Source organism: Heteronotia binoei, chromosome 16 (genome assembly GCF_032191835.1).
Source record: "Heteronotia binoei isolate CCM8104 ecotype False Entrance Well chromosome 16, APGP_CSIRO_Hbin_v1, whole genome shotgun sequence".
Taxonomy (NCBI): Eukaryota; Metazoa; Chordata; class Lepidosauria; order Squamata; family Gekkonidae; genus Heteronotia; species Heteronotia binoei.
In genome coordinates, this window is record NC_083238.1 from 46,341,459 (window position 1) to 46,355,370 (window position 13,912).

Consider the following 13,912-nt stretch of genomic DNA (forward strand, 5'->3'; position numbering starts at 1 on the left):
AAGTTTCTTACAAATGGAACACAAACAGCCTAAGGATACTGGTGAAGCTTTTGCTCTGTGTGATTGCCGGAGGGAGGCTACTGTGTTCCATTTTAAAGAGACTTGGTTGAGACACTAATTGAGAAAGGACAGAGCTCTTGAGGAAGACACGAAACTGCTTATATTCGAATAGCGGGTCAGGCTCAGGGATCCTTCTCTCCTATTTGGAAGCTTGTCTCTTGTTCAGGAGAAGTCCCATTGGCTAGTGGAAGAAAGGAGGAAAGCACTTTTTATCGGTCTATATTTGTAGAACACCTATTTTGGGACCGAAAAGGTTTTTCACCATTCATGGACTGTAACTTCATCCAATTTGTTGGAGTATTCTACACCGTAATATACTTATACGTATGTTTGTTGTAAATTGCGTGGTCTTTTCATTGTTTTCGTCTAGCTTGGAGACCCTGGTGCCTTGTGTTTTGTTTGCATTTGATAACGGACATCTGTCAGTCACTACTGGTGTATTCGTTAAAATTGGTATAGCTATGTGCTGAACACATGAAGCTGCCTCATACTGAACCAGACCATTAGTCCATCAACATGGTGGCTCAGTGGCAGAGCATCTGCTTGGTAAGCAGAAGGTTCCAGGTTCAATCCCTGGTATCTCCAACTAAAAAGGCTCCAGGCAAATAGGCATGAAATACCTCAGCTTGAGACCCTGGAGAGCCACTGCCAGTCTGAGTAGACAATACTGACTTTGATGGACTGAGGGTCTGATTCAGTATATGGCAGCTTCATTTGTTCAACTTTGGCTGCCCAGGATCTCAGGTTAAGGTCTTTCACACCACCTACTACCTGGTCCTTTTAACTGGAGATTGAACCTGGGACCTTCTGCATTCCAAGCAGATGCTCTACAGCTGAGCCACAGCCCCTCCTATATACAACTGTCAATCTATGCTTCTTTGCTGATGTGCAGTCACTCAGCACCATATACCTTGACAATTTCAATCGACGGCTTGAAATATACAATATTGGCGTTTGAGAGAAGTCGGTCTGAGGACCTTGACAGTTGGCTTGTGAAGAAGCTTCAAAGGCAGTGGAATGCAATTTAAGCCGGTGATTGTGTGAAGGCAAGATTTCTCCTTCAGAAGCCGACATCAGTGGAAGGACTCCATTTGGAATTTACTTCTGAGTAATAATCTGTGTTTTAGCTTGGGACTTTATGCTCTCTATGTGATTTATGTCTTTAGAATGTATTTTGGATGCTTTTGCACAATTTAATATATAAATTTTTGTAAATTTGTTAAATTGTATCTTGTATTTTTGACACAGTTGTTTTTTGGATTTCTGTTTATACTGTGTTGCCATTGTTTACTCTGATTGTGTCACACAGGGCTTCTTTGTAGAAAAAGCCCAGCCAGGACTCATTTGCATATTAGGCCATACCCTCTGACACCAAGCCAGCCAGAACTGCATTCCTGATTTTTTAAAAAAGCCCTGGTGTAGCCTAATATGCAAAGGAGTTCCTGCTACAAAAACCCCCAATGAATTAACTATGGCTGATTAGGTTCATAATCACTTTTCCCAATCACACCAATTTCTCTGGCTTGAAAGAACCTAAAAATGAAGTATCATAAGAGCATGATTATGGTACATTGCCCAAGCCTAGTTTTGTTGATTGTGTAACAGGACTTGCTTCCAGCTAGGTATACTTAAGGAACAGCCTAAGGCTGGAACCCTGACTGTATGACAAATCCAGCAGTAACGGAATGATCTATTTAGCCACTAGACCAGAGAGTCAGGATGATTTTGTATGCATAAATTCCCGGTATCTCCAGAACCAGCAGAGAATAAGATGGTAGCACTTGACTGAATTATATTGCCACAGCAATTTTCCAATTTTTACATGAATAAAAGATAAAATAATGACATTCTTCTAATTTCACTGTCTAAGAACAATGTGGAGATGAGCGATATATTGGGAAAGAGACAAAAGAAGAATAATGTTTCTTAATGGTTAGACTAAAACGGGCTGCCTAGGGAGAGAATTGCAGCAAGCTCCAGGTGAAGGTAGCCTGACTAAGGGAAATAAAGCAATGCGATATCAGATGCCATAACCTAGGTCGCCAAGGCTAGCTTGATCTTGTCATATCATAGGAGCTAAGCAGGGTTGGCACGACTTAGTAGGTGCAAGCAGGGCTCTTTTTCTAGCAGGAGCAACTCTGCATATTAGGCCACGCCCCCTGATGTAGCCAATCCTCCAAGGGCTTACAAGGCTCTTAATACAGGGCCTACTGTAAGCTTCGGAAGGATTGGCTACATCAGGGGGGCGTGGCCTAATATTCAGAGGAGCTCCTGCTAGAAAAAGAGCCCTGGGCGCAAGCAAAGGTTTTGGTGGGTGCCTGGGGCCACCATATTGGGGAACCCTGGATTAGATAGTCCAACTAGGACTTGGATCTGGGACTTGGATCCATGTTCAAATCCCTACTGAGCCATAGAAGCCTGCTGGTTGACCTTGGGCCTGTCACACTCTCAGCCTAACCTACCTCACAGGGTTGGTGCAAAGATAAAACGGAGGAGTGGAGAACTATATGAGGCACTTTGTGTCCTCATTGGGGAGAAATTGGAGTATGAACAAAGTAAAGACACAATCAGGGCTTTTTTTGAGCAGGAACACAGTTCCAACTGGCTTGGCATCAGGGGTGTGTGGCCTAATATGCAAATGAGTTTCTGCTGGGCTTTTTCCACAAAAAAGCCCTGTGTGAAACAATGGGGGGGTCAGGATGTGTGGCCTAATATGCAAACAAGTCCCTGCTGGGTTTTTTCTACCAAAAAAAGCCCTGTACACAATTAAGAGGAAACTTGGGACACAAGGAGGACCTTTTTGCTTCCAGAAAGGTAGGAGGACTTTCTGTCCCTTCATGGTAATTTTTAATAATGTACTCAGCATTTTCAAGATGCACGGCACTTGAGAAAGTATTGTAAACATTAGAGTGAGGTCCAGCTCCAATCTCAAAGAAGAAGGAGGTAAGGGAAACCAGGGATGAATCTAGGATTTGGTGCATGGGCATTGGTAAAAACATCTGTTTTAGTTTTAATTCTTAAAAGTATGGAAACATCTCCAAAATGGAAGCCACAGATGATAGTATTCTATCATCCTCAGGTAAAAATAAGGGAGTAATTTGGACAGGCCAAGCAATGTTCTCTCTCTCTCTTTCTCTCTCTCTCTCTCTCCATACACACACACATACACACACAGGTATTGAATTCTAGCAGGAGCTCCTTTGCATATTAGGCCACACACCCCGGATGTAGCCAGTCCTCCAAGAGCTTACAAAAATGAGCCTTGTAAGCTCTTGGGGGATTGGCTACATCAGGGGTGTGTGGCCTAAAATACAAAGGAGCTCCTGCTAGAATTCCACTCCTGGATGTGTGTATGTGTGTGTGTATGTTTGTTTGGTAGAAAAAGTCCAGCAGGAACTCATTTACATATTAGGCCACACCCCTTGACATCACCATTGTTACATATAGGGCTTTTTGCAGAAAAAGGCCGGCAGAAACTCATTTGCCTATTAGGCCACACACCCTGACACCAATCCAGCCAGAACTGCGTTCCTGTGCATTCCTGCTCAAAAAAGCCGTATATGCGTGTGTATGTATATGTATGTGTGCGTGTATATTTATATATGCATATGTATGTGTGCGTGTATATATATGTGTGTGTGTGTGTATTTATATGTATATATATGCAGGCCTTGGATTCAGTGGGAGCTCACAGGAGTGCAGCTCCTGAACCTTTCTGAGAGTTCCACCTCCTCCTCATGAGAGTTCCACCTCTTTGTCCATTGAATAGTAGGTGCAGCTGCATAACAATCCCTGGATGAGCTCAACCATCTATTTTTCTACAAAATGTCCCCTGATATGTGTGTGTGTGTGTGTGTGTATATATATATGTATGTATATATGTGTGTATATATATATCCCTACTTAATAAGTGACAAGTCGTATTCCTCAGCAAAGCCATAATTTCAGACTAAATTTACATTGTAATTAGCTTCTCAGAAATGTGAAGAACTTCAATATAGTTGTCCATTAATAATCTCACTGCTGTTGGAAAGGCTGTTCCACCCACACGTGCAACTTAATTAAACTCAACGTTCCTCATTCACAGAAGACAGTTACGAAGAACAGGTGGTGCCTAATCTGAAGATAATGGATGTATGGATCTCGGTGTAATTTCATCATCCTAAGTGAAATTATCTGACACCTTGCTTGAACCTCTCATTCCCCTCCCCACTTCCAGAAAAAGAAAGAGCCCAACTTTACTTTCTTCCAACACTGCCAAAAATAGATCCAGGTGGGGTAGCCATGTTGGTCTGAAGCAATAGAACAAAGTAAGAGTCTGGTGGGACCTTTAAGACCAACAAGTATGCACACCCATGAAAGCTCATACCTTGAATAATACTTTGTTGGTCTTAAAGATGCCACTGGACTCTAACTTTGTTCTGCTGCTAAAAACAGTTAGGTTAAAATGAACATTGCATGTTACAAAACATGTTGCAAAGGAAGGTGGGCTCTGAGGAGTGCATATGCCGCTGCACCGCTCTCGCCTTCCCGGGTCTGGACCCAGGAAGGTGAGAGCAGCAGGGTGGGGTGCACATGTGCTCCTCAGAGCCTGCCTTCCCTTGCAAGGGAAAGTAGGCTCTAAGGGGTGCATACACCACTGCATTTCTCTTTCCTTCCTGGGTCTGTGCAGATCCAGGAAGGCGAGAGCAGGCGGGGTGGTGCGAGCGCTCTTCAAGAAGCACACACGCCACCCCCAGTGCCCCTTCTCTGCAGCTGCCTGCCCACAGCCTGCAGCACCCCTGGCGTGTAGCAGCAAAGGCAAGCTCAGTGGGGAAGGGGCCCCAGGGGTGGCAGGGCATGCGTCCTGCCCCTGTGGCCAGGTGGCACCCTAGGAAGCCACCTACCAGACCTACTGGGGTGTGCTGGCCCTGAATGCTTGGAAATATAGTACCCAGCCACTGCCAGCTAACTAAAGGCAATAAGCATTGAGTCAAGGAAACCCTGACCCATCACGTTAACAAATGTAGCATGTCATTTGGCCCTTAGTGGAAAGCAACAGCTGCTCTTCTCTATCCCTGATGTTCCTGGTGCTATCAAACACTATGTTGTGGAGAGCCGGTTTGGTGTAGTGGTTAAGTGTGCGGACTCTTATCTGGGAGAACCGGGTTTGATTCCCCACTCCTCCACTTGCACCTGCTAACATGGCCTTGGGTCAGCCATAGCTCTGGCAGAGGTTGTCCTTGAAAGGGCAGCTGCTGTGAGAGCCCTCTCAGCCCCACCCACCTCACAGGGTGTCTGTTGTGGGGGAGGAAGGGAAAGGAGATTGTAGACCTCTCTGAGACTATGTCCTTGAAAGGGCAGCTGCTGTGAGAGCCCTCTCCAGCCCCACCCACCTCACAGGATGTCTGTTGTGGGGGAGGAAGGTAAAGGAGATTGTGAGCCGCTCTGAGACTCTTCAGAGTGGAGGGCGGGATATAAATCCAATATCTTCTATCTTCATCTCCAATGTCATGCTCAGCCTTTTAAGTAGGGTTGTCAGCCTCCTTGTGGTGGCTGGAGATCTCCAGGGATTACAACTGATCTCCAGGTGACAGCAATCAGTTCACTTGGAGATAATGGTAGGGTTGCCAGGTCCAACTCAGGAAATATCTCCTCAGGCTCCACTTCTAAAATCTCCACATATTTCCCAATATGAGAGCCAGTTTGGCATAGTGAAGTGCACGGACACGAATCTGGGAGATTTGATTGCCTACTCCTTCACACGCAGCCAGCTGGATGACTTTGGGTCAGTCACAAGTTCTTTCAGAGCTGCTCTCTCAGCCCCACCTACCTCACAGGGTGTCTCTTGTGGGGGAGAGAAGAGCAAGAGATTGTAAGCTGCTCTGAGACTCTGAAAGAAGGGCAGGGTATAAAGCCAATCTCTTCCTCCTCCTCCACCTTCCCAGAGCTGGCAACCCTATTTAGAAGAGGTGTTTTGATGCTATTGGAGTCACTTCATTGCAAGCTCATGACCCAGTCAGCACTGCATAGAATAAACGTGTTGCTGTTTGGGCCCACTGAAATCTTTAGAACAAACAGCTAGATCTGAATCCGGTAGCACCTTAGAGATGAACAAGATTTTCGGGCATGAGCTTTCAAAAGTCGAAGCTCTGTTTGTCAGACAAATGGTGTTGGTCTCTGAGGTGCTACTTACTTGGCTGGACTCAAGCTCTTGCACTGCAGCCCAACATGGCTGCCTCTGAAACTATCTTCATGGAATGCAAAGCAAGGCGCAATTAGGTCCTGTTCCCTTGTCAACAACTTTCTTTGATTGGGCCTGGTGTGCTCTGTTGAGTGGTTTTTAATCACTGCTGATAATTTTGACAGAGGTGGAGATCCAGACACCTAAGAAGGAAGGCTCACTATTTATAAAGACTTGATAGACGGAATCTGTTATCAGAACATTCAAAAAGTGTCTTAAGAGATGGAGAATTCTTGAGATTCCACGCTTTGGATTCCAACTCCGTAGTCTGCAATGAGTCACTCGAACGATGAGGTTTTTAAAGGCCGGAAGATTATTTACGGGAGAAACAAATGCCTCTTTTAAATCCTGATCCTAACAGCCATTTAAAAGGGAAAATATAATCACAATATAATCAATGAAGTGAGTTATATTTACTGGTTGAATGATAAATGGCCCTCTGGGGGAGCAGAGATATTTTTATGTATGAGTTCTGACAGCTAAGGTAGCCGTAAGCAGCAGCAGGTTGCAATAAATATTTTATTTCCGCAAGCTGGAGCCTTCAAATAGGACATGCCAAGCTAGCAATGCCTACATATGCTCTTGCTTCTGGATTTTGCTTCTGCTGGCGTCCAAAATTAAAGCAGCAGTTGTTGCTTTTCTACCAAGACTGACTCGATTTTCATGTCGGGAGACAAAACCGGTTTATAGTTTCAGTCCTGGAGCCTCGGTGCAAGGCATTTCTCTTAGTCCGGTGCAGGAAAGATGATCCTACATTGAGTTAAAACAGTGGATTGCTTTGGATATGAAACAGACCAAGATACAGTTGGCGAAGCAAGCAAAGCCTTTGTCTGATTCAAAAATTAAGAAATTCTTGACTTATGTGAGTATTCTCCATTGCACAATATCCAGGGGTGGAATTCTAGCAGGAGCTCCTTTGCATATTAGACCACACCCCCTGATGCAGCCAGTCCTCCAAGAGCTTACAAAAAAGAGCCTTGTAAGTCCTTAGAGGATTGGCTACATCAGGGGGTTTGGCCTAATATGCAAAGGAGCTCCTGCTAGAATTCCACCCCTACCAGTATCTGAGTTCTAGAATTTTGACTCCACATCTTTCTCAGCAGGTAAAGTGAGACTCTTTTTCAGGGCCTGGGGTAGGGTTGCCGCCTGGAGGTCTCATGCTATTACAATTGATCTCCAGATGACCAAAATTCAGTTCCTTTGGAGAAAATGGCTGCTTTGGAAGGTGGACTCAGGCCTGTAGCTAACCAGAGGCTCGCAGGGCCAGGCTCCCTGAGATGTTTTTTGGGGCCCCCTCACCCTCTTCCCATGGTCACCCCCTCCTGTGTAATTTAAATTGCACTACTGTCCTTCCCATGCCATTTAAAGGGCCCACAAATCAGCTGACCAGCGAGCTCTAAATCATGCAGGAGGGGCAGCAGGAGCAGTCACCAGTCTCCTGCACAAGTTAAAGGGTCCCCTCCCCTCACTGCCCCCCATGGCCCCTCCTCCTGTGGCCTCCAGCTACAGGGCCAACTCTAGGGCATTAGACCCTTCTGAGGTCCCTCCCCTCCCCAAACCCTGCTCTCCTTAGGCATCCCCTCAGTGAAGTTGCCAAGTCTGTGTTGGAAAATACCTGGAGACTTTGGGGGTGGATCCGGGAGAAGGTGGGGTTTGGGCAGGGGAGGAGTTGCACATGGTACAATGCCATAGGGTCTGCCTTCTAAAGCAGCCATTTTCTCCAGGGTAGCTGATCTCTGCCAGCTGGTGATAAGCTGTAAATACTCCTTCCGGCAACTGTCTCTTTTTCAGGGGCGTAGCTAGGGCTTTGGGGGCCCGGGGCCCAAGATTTATGTGGGCCCCCCTACGTGTGTGCACGCCGCCAGAAACAGGATATGATGTCACTTCCGGTGATGTCACTTCCGCAAGATGGCCACCACTTGCGAAGGAGGGGTGTTGATATCACTGTGTGTTGATATTATTGTTTTGGTAAATCTTGGTATTATGGTATGGGATGTTTTTCGTTATTACAGGGGTGGCCCACGGCAGCTCTCCAGATGTTTTTTTGCCTACCACTCCCATCAGCCCCAGCCAGCCATGGGAGTGGTAGGCAAAAAAACATCTGGAGAGCTGCCGTGGGCCACCCCTGCAATTAGATCCCTGTGTGTGTCTTTTGTGTTGCTACGTGGAGGTGCAGTGAAGCCCCCTTGGCAATTAAGATCCTATAGGCAACATATCCTGTTCTATCTACCTACAAAAGAAATAACTCAGGAAAAAGCAAAATAGGTCCCTGGCTTCAAAGGATAAAATAGACAAGTGGCCTCATGGGAAAAATGTTAGTGGAGGAGGAGATGATGATATTGGATTTATACCCCACCCTTCACTCAGAGTCTCAGAGCGGTCACAATCTCCTATACCTTCCCCCCCACACACACATACACAACACCTTGTGAGGTAGGTGGGCTGAGAGAGCTCTCACAGAAGCTGCCCTTTCAAGGACAACTGCTGGGAGAGCTATTGCTGACCCAACACCATTCCAGCAGCTGCAAGTGGAGGAGCGGGGAATCAAACCTGAGTCTCCCAGATAAGAGTCCACGCACTTAACCACTACACCAAACTGGCTCTGTACTGATACAAGCAAAGAAGCCACAGCTGCCATGTTAGCAACAGCACAGAACATAATCAATTTAAGAAACACAAGCTATGGAGGGAGAAAGTCCACGCAGTGAAGCCAAATGAAGCTACAATTTAGGGTTCTGCAAACCCAAAGGGGCTCTCCAGGTTTGCAGAAAAATGTGATTAAAAAAACAAGTTGTAGATAAAAATACCCCCATGTTGAGAGTAAGAACCCAGAGTCTGCATTTTGGGTAGCTGTAGCAACCAAAAAGAGTGCCTGGAAGAGACAAAGGAAATAGAGAGGCTCCAGCAGAAAATGGAGGAAAAACGGAACTAGACCCAGGGAAGAAATGGGGCTGGTGGAGGAATGCATTTTCCATTCCCCCACCAGTTCTAGGATCCCTCCTTTTATATGTATAAAGAAATGCATTAAGTAGTAATATAGAGATCTATACTAAAGGAAACCTTGCACAAATAAAAATGAGTTCAGTTGCATCTTTAAGATCAAATGAAATTATTTTTAAAACAGATTTTCTAGGCATTTAATCACTGGCTGAAATAGTATAGAACTCTTAAACTCTCAAGAGTCACACATAAGTTATTAATTCTTTAGTTATGTCAACTATGTAAGAGAACAACATACTGCAAATGGGATCTTCTTCTAGGGACAGGACTAGTGGGGAGCCTCCGGCGGGCGGCCGACTCAGCCTGGCTGCAGTGACGACGTGTCCACTTCTCCTCCCGGCAGGCAGGCGGGCGGGCGGGACTGAGGGAGGGGCGAGCCAGCGGCGCGGAGCTCCGTGGGCGGCTGCTGGCTGCTGCGGGTGGAGGGCGCCGCCGCCTTGCAGGTTCCCCGGCCCGAGAGGGCGAGGAGAGGTGAGCGGCTGCAGCTTCGGGGCGGAGGGCCCCTGCTCTTTCTAGCAAGTCGTGGCTGCGCTCCGTGCTTCCTCCTGGATGGGCTCGGTCGAGAGTTTCTCGCAGCCCCGCTAGCGCCTCCAGCCCTTGCAGGGGATCCCTCGGGGCCACTGGAGCTGCAGAAAGGGCTTCGTCTCCCTCGAGTTCCGTCCGAAGCAAAACTTGGGACCGGGAAGACTTTTCTTGGGTATCAGGGATGGGCTTAGCGGCGTCGCCAGACAGGCTCCGAAGCCCTGTGTGTGTGTCAGGGATGCCAGCCTCCAGGTGGGACCTGGGGACGCCAGGCAGCCGGCTTCTGAGGGGCCCCTTGGCATTGCCAAGGGGCCCCCCAGACCTGGGGCGACCCGCCCCCCCTCCCTACGCCACTGCTCTTTTTCAACACCTATGTGCAAGTACTACTAAAATGCCCCAGGTTTCTGTGTATTTTCCTTCAAATGGAACCAACTTAAGCAGGGGCGTAGACTTTTCAATTTCCCGGGGGCGGGGCTGGGACCCAGCCAGAGACATTTGATCCAGTGACATCATAGGGAGGAGCCAGTGACATCACAAGGAGGGTCCTCCATTATCACTACCTATGAATTTATGGAGAAGCTCCCTCCCCATAAATTTAGGGAGCACCCCCCCCCAACAATGCCCATGGACTGGGCCAAACCCAGAAAAAGGTGGGAGTTGGCCAGTGGTTATAGTGGTATCTCAGAGGTCTCTTGCTGTGTCCTGTTTTTGAAATTCACTTTTAGAATAGTCACTTTAAGATCTGCAAATATACATACCATGTGCATAGGGCAAACTAGTGGTCATAAATTTGACAGTAAAAGGCAATACAGAAAAGCTTTAGGGGGACATTTCCCTTCCCCCTGCTGTTTTCTGATGACCCTGAAGCACAATCTCCTTTACCTTCCCCCCACCCCCAACAGACACCCTGTGAGGTAGGTTGGGCTAAGAGAGTTCTTACAGCAGCTGCCCTTTCAAGGACAACAACTACAAAAGTGATGATTGACCCAAGGCCATTTCAGCAGCTGTAAATGGAGGAGTGGGGAATCAAACCCGGTTCTCCCAGATAAGAGTTTGCGCACTTAACTACTGCACCAAACTGGCTGTCACCAACTATATGTTGGGTTCAGTATATGCTACACTTTACAGCTGCTGCTGATACTGGGGCTTGATACCTAAATCATTCAGTTTTCACTTATACTCAAACTTTCATTTCATTTCATGTATTCAACATATCCTGGCCTGCCCGCAAAATGGGCTCAGGATGGCTCACATCATAAAACCAACAGCAGCAAAACAATAAATAAGATCAATAGCAAAAAAAAAAAAGGCTCATGTCAGATAAAATAAGTGTGTGTACAATCTAAATGGAACAGTGTACATGCACACAAAAGCTGATGCCCAGAATAAAACTTGGTTGGTTCTTAAAGGTGCCACTGGCATCAAATTTTGTTCTTAAAGGCCTCTGATCTTCATGGCCACACTCAATCTCACTTTCCCCCCCAAATGTAAATTGGAACCAAGCAAGTATTTTGAATCCACCAACAATGTCCCCTCTAAACTGCAGAGTCTTGTGAGCAAAAACTCTACTTTGTGAGCTACTGGCATTAAAGTTGTGAGCTCCTGCATAAATCATTGTACTCTAGGGCCATTTTTACTGAGCTAAGACAAAAATGTGTGAGCTGGAGGCTAAAAATCTGTGAGCTAGCTCAAGCTAATTCAGCTTAGAGGGAACACTGTCCACCAAAGAAAGCCTACAGTCTGACTGTTGGTGCATTAAAAGTGGAGGGGGAAGAAGTGCCACTATTATCTTGACAATTGCTACTGTATCCAAGACTGATTGGTTCATCCTCTTCTCTACCTCATGAGACTTTCAAGGCAAGAAAAGGAGAAGCTCAATTAGCATTTCTAAGGTGCTGAGCTTGGGTTGTAACTTGTAAAGTCATTAAGTCATTCATAAAGTCATTCACTGACTCTGAAGCTCAGAGGGAAAATCACACACAGCCCTTATCACCCCATTCATGCCTTTGGAGCCCCAGGTTCTGTGTTGATTGCCCAGGGGGGAAAATCGGGCTCCAGTCCCTGCGTACTTTATGCCTATGAACTTAAGTAAATACTAACTTACTAGTAAATACCAGAACTTACTATCACTCAGGGGAGTGGGGAGTATATCCAGGCGTGGAATTCTAGCAGGAGCTCCTTTGCATATTAGGCCACACCCCCTGATGTAGCCAATTCTCTAGAGCTTACAAAAAAGAGCCTTGTAAGCTCTTGGAGGATTGGCTAGAATTCCACTCCTGAGTATATAAGTATGTATTTACTGCCCTTGAGTTTTTCTTAGGAAGTTTGGATCCTGTCAAATTTCCATTGGATTTATTCCCTGTTCATGGCCTCAGTTCCAAGGAGAAATGACCTTAAATAATGGTCCGTTTATTCTTCCGTGGCAATCATCCTAAAAAGTTCCGCCTCTCTTTCAAGGCTCTGAAACAATCCTTGTGACTTTGGCTTCATGAAAATACAAGCAATTGTCAGCCAATCAGAGCTCATGGAACTCTGCTGGATGGGAGGGGGTGAGCCAGCCTTGGCATAAGTTGGGGAATATTAAAAAAAAATCCGAACTTTTGAGTAGGCATTTTGTGCCTCTGGAAAGGAGTGTCAACTTAGCCAGGCTTTTCATAGAATCATAGAGTTGGAAGGGACCCTCAGGGTCATCTAGTTCAACCCCCTGCACTATGCAGAAACTTCACTAATATCTCCCCCCCCCCACACACACACACATCCTCAGAGACCCCTGCTACATGCTCAGAAGATGGCAAAAACCTCCAGGATCCCTTGCCAAACTGGCCTGGGGAAAAACTGCTGACTGACCTCAAAGTGGCAGTCAGCATTTCCCTGGGCGTGTAAGAAAGGGCCATGAGAATTGAGCACTGATACAACCCTTCTTGCCCTCCTTCTCATGATCTGCCTAATTCACAGAATCAGCGTTGTCAGATGGCCATCTAGTCTCTGTTTAAAAACCTCCAAGGAAGGAGAGCCCACCACCTTTATTTGACTTTTAGTAAGGGTTTGGATATCAGCTTAGGGAAGAAAGTTGATTTTAATGTATATCTGAAGAAGTGAGTAAGCTGATGAAAGCTTATACCCAGAATTAAACTTCATTGGTCTTAAAAGTGCCACTGGACTCAAACTTTGTTCTACTGCTTCAGATCAACATGGTTACCACCCAGGGGTGGGATTCTAGCAGGAACTCCTTTGTATATTAGGCCACACACCCCTGATGTAGCCAATCCTCCAAGAGCTTACAGTAGACCCTGGAATAAGAGCCCTGTAAGCTCTTGGAGGACTGGCTACATCAGGGGTGTGTGGCCTAATATGCAAAGGAGCTCCTGCTAGAATTCCACCCCTGTCACCACCTGATAGGGTTGCCATCCTCCATGTGAGGCCTGAAGATCTCCCGCTTTTACAGCTGATCTCCAGCAGACAGAGATCAGTTCCCTTTGAGAAAATGGCTGCTTTGAAGGGTGGTCTCTCTGGCATTGTATCCTGCTGAGGTTCTTCCCCTCCCCCAGTCCCACCCTGTCCTGGATACGCCCACAAAGTCTCCAGGTATTTTCCAACCTAGACCTGGCAACCCTAACCTGAAAACAAAACATCCTGTTAAGGGTGCGCCATTCCTAACTGGTGTGTGTGTGTAGGCAGTGGAACGGTGCTCCGTGTGGGGAAAAGAACAGCCTTGGACCTGCTGAAATAACCTTACAAGAGAGGGAATCAAATCTCTCTTCAGGGTTTATTTACTTGAGAACCAGTTTTACTGTGTATGTTGAAGTCATCCACACTTCATATTTACCTTATTAAATGCTTCGTGTTCTGTTCAGTAAACCTTTGTCATTCATCTCCATCTGTGTCTTGTCTATCAAGCCAAATGTCCAAGGAGAAGTGATCTCTATTTACCTCACGTAAAAAGTGCAAACATGGCCTATCAGGTTTTCAAATAAGAGACAGGTGGGGGGCACATAGCTTACACACTATCAATCCTTTATTCAAAGCTTATCTCCCTCTTTTTAGTTGATTGTAGGGTTGCCGGGTCTTACCTGGCTTCTGGTGGGGAGAAGGTTCTCTAGCACAATG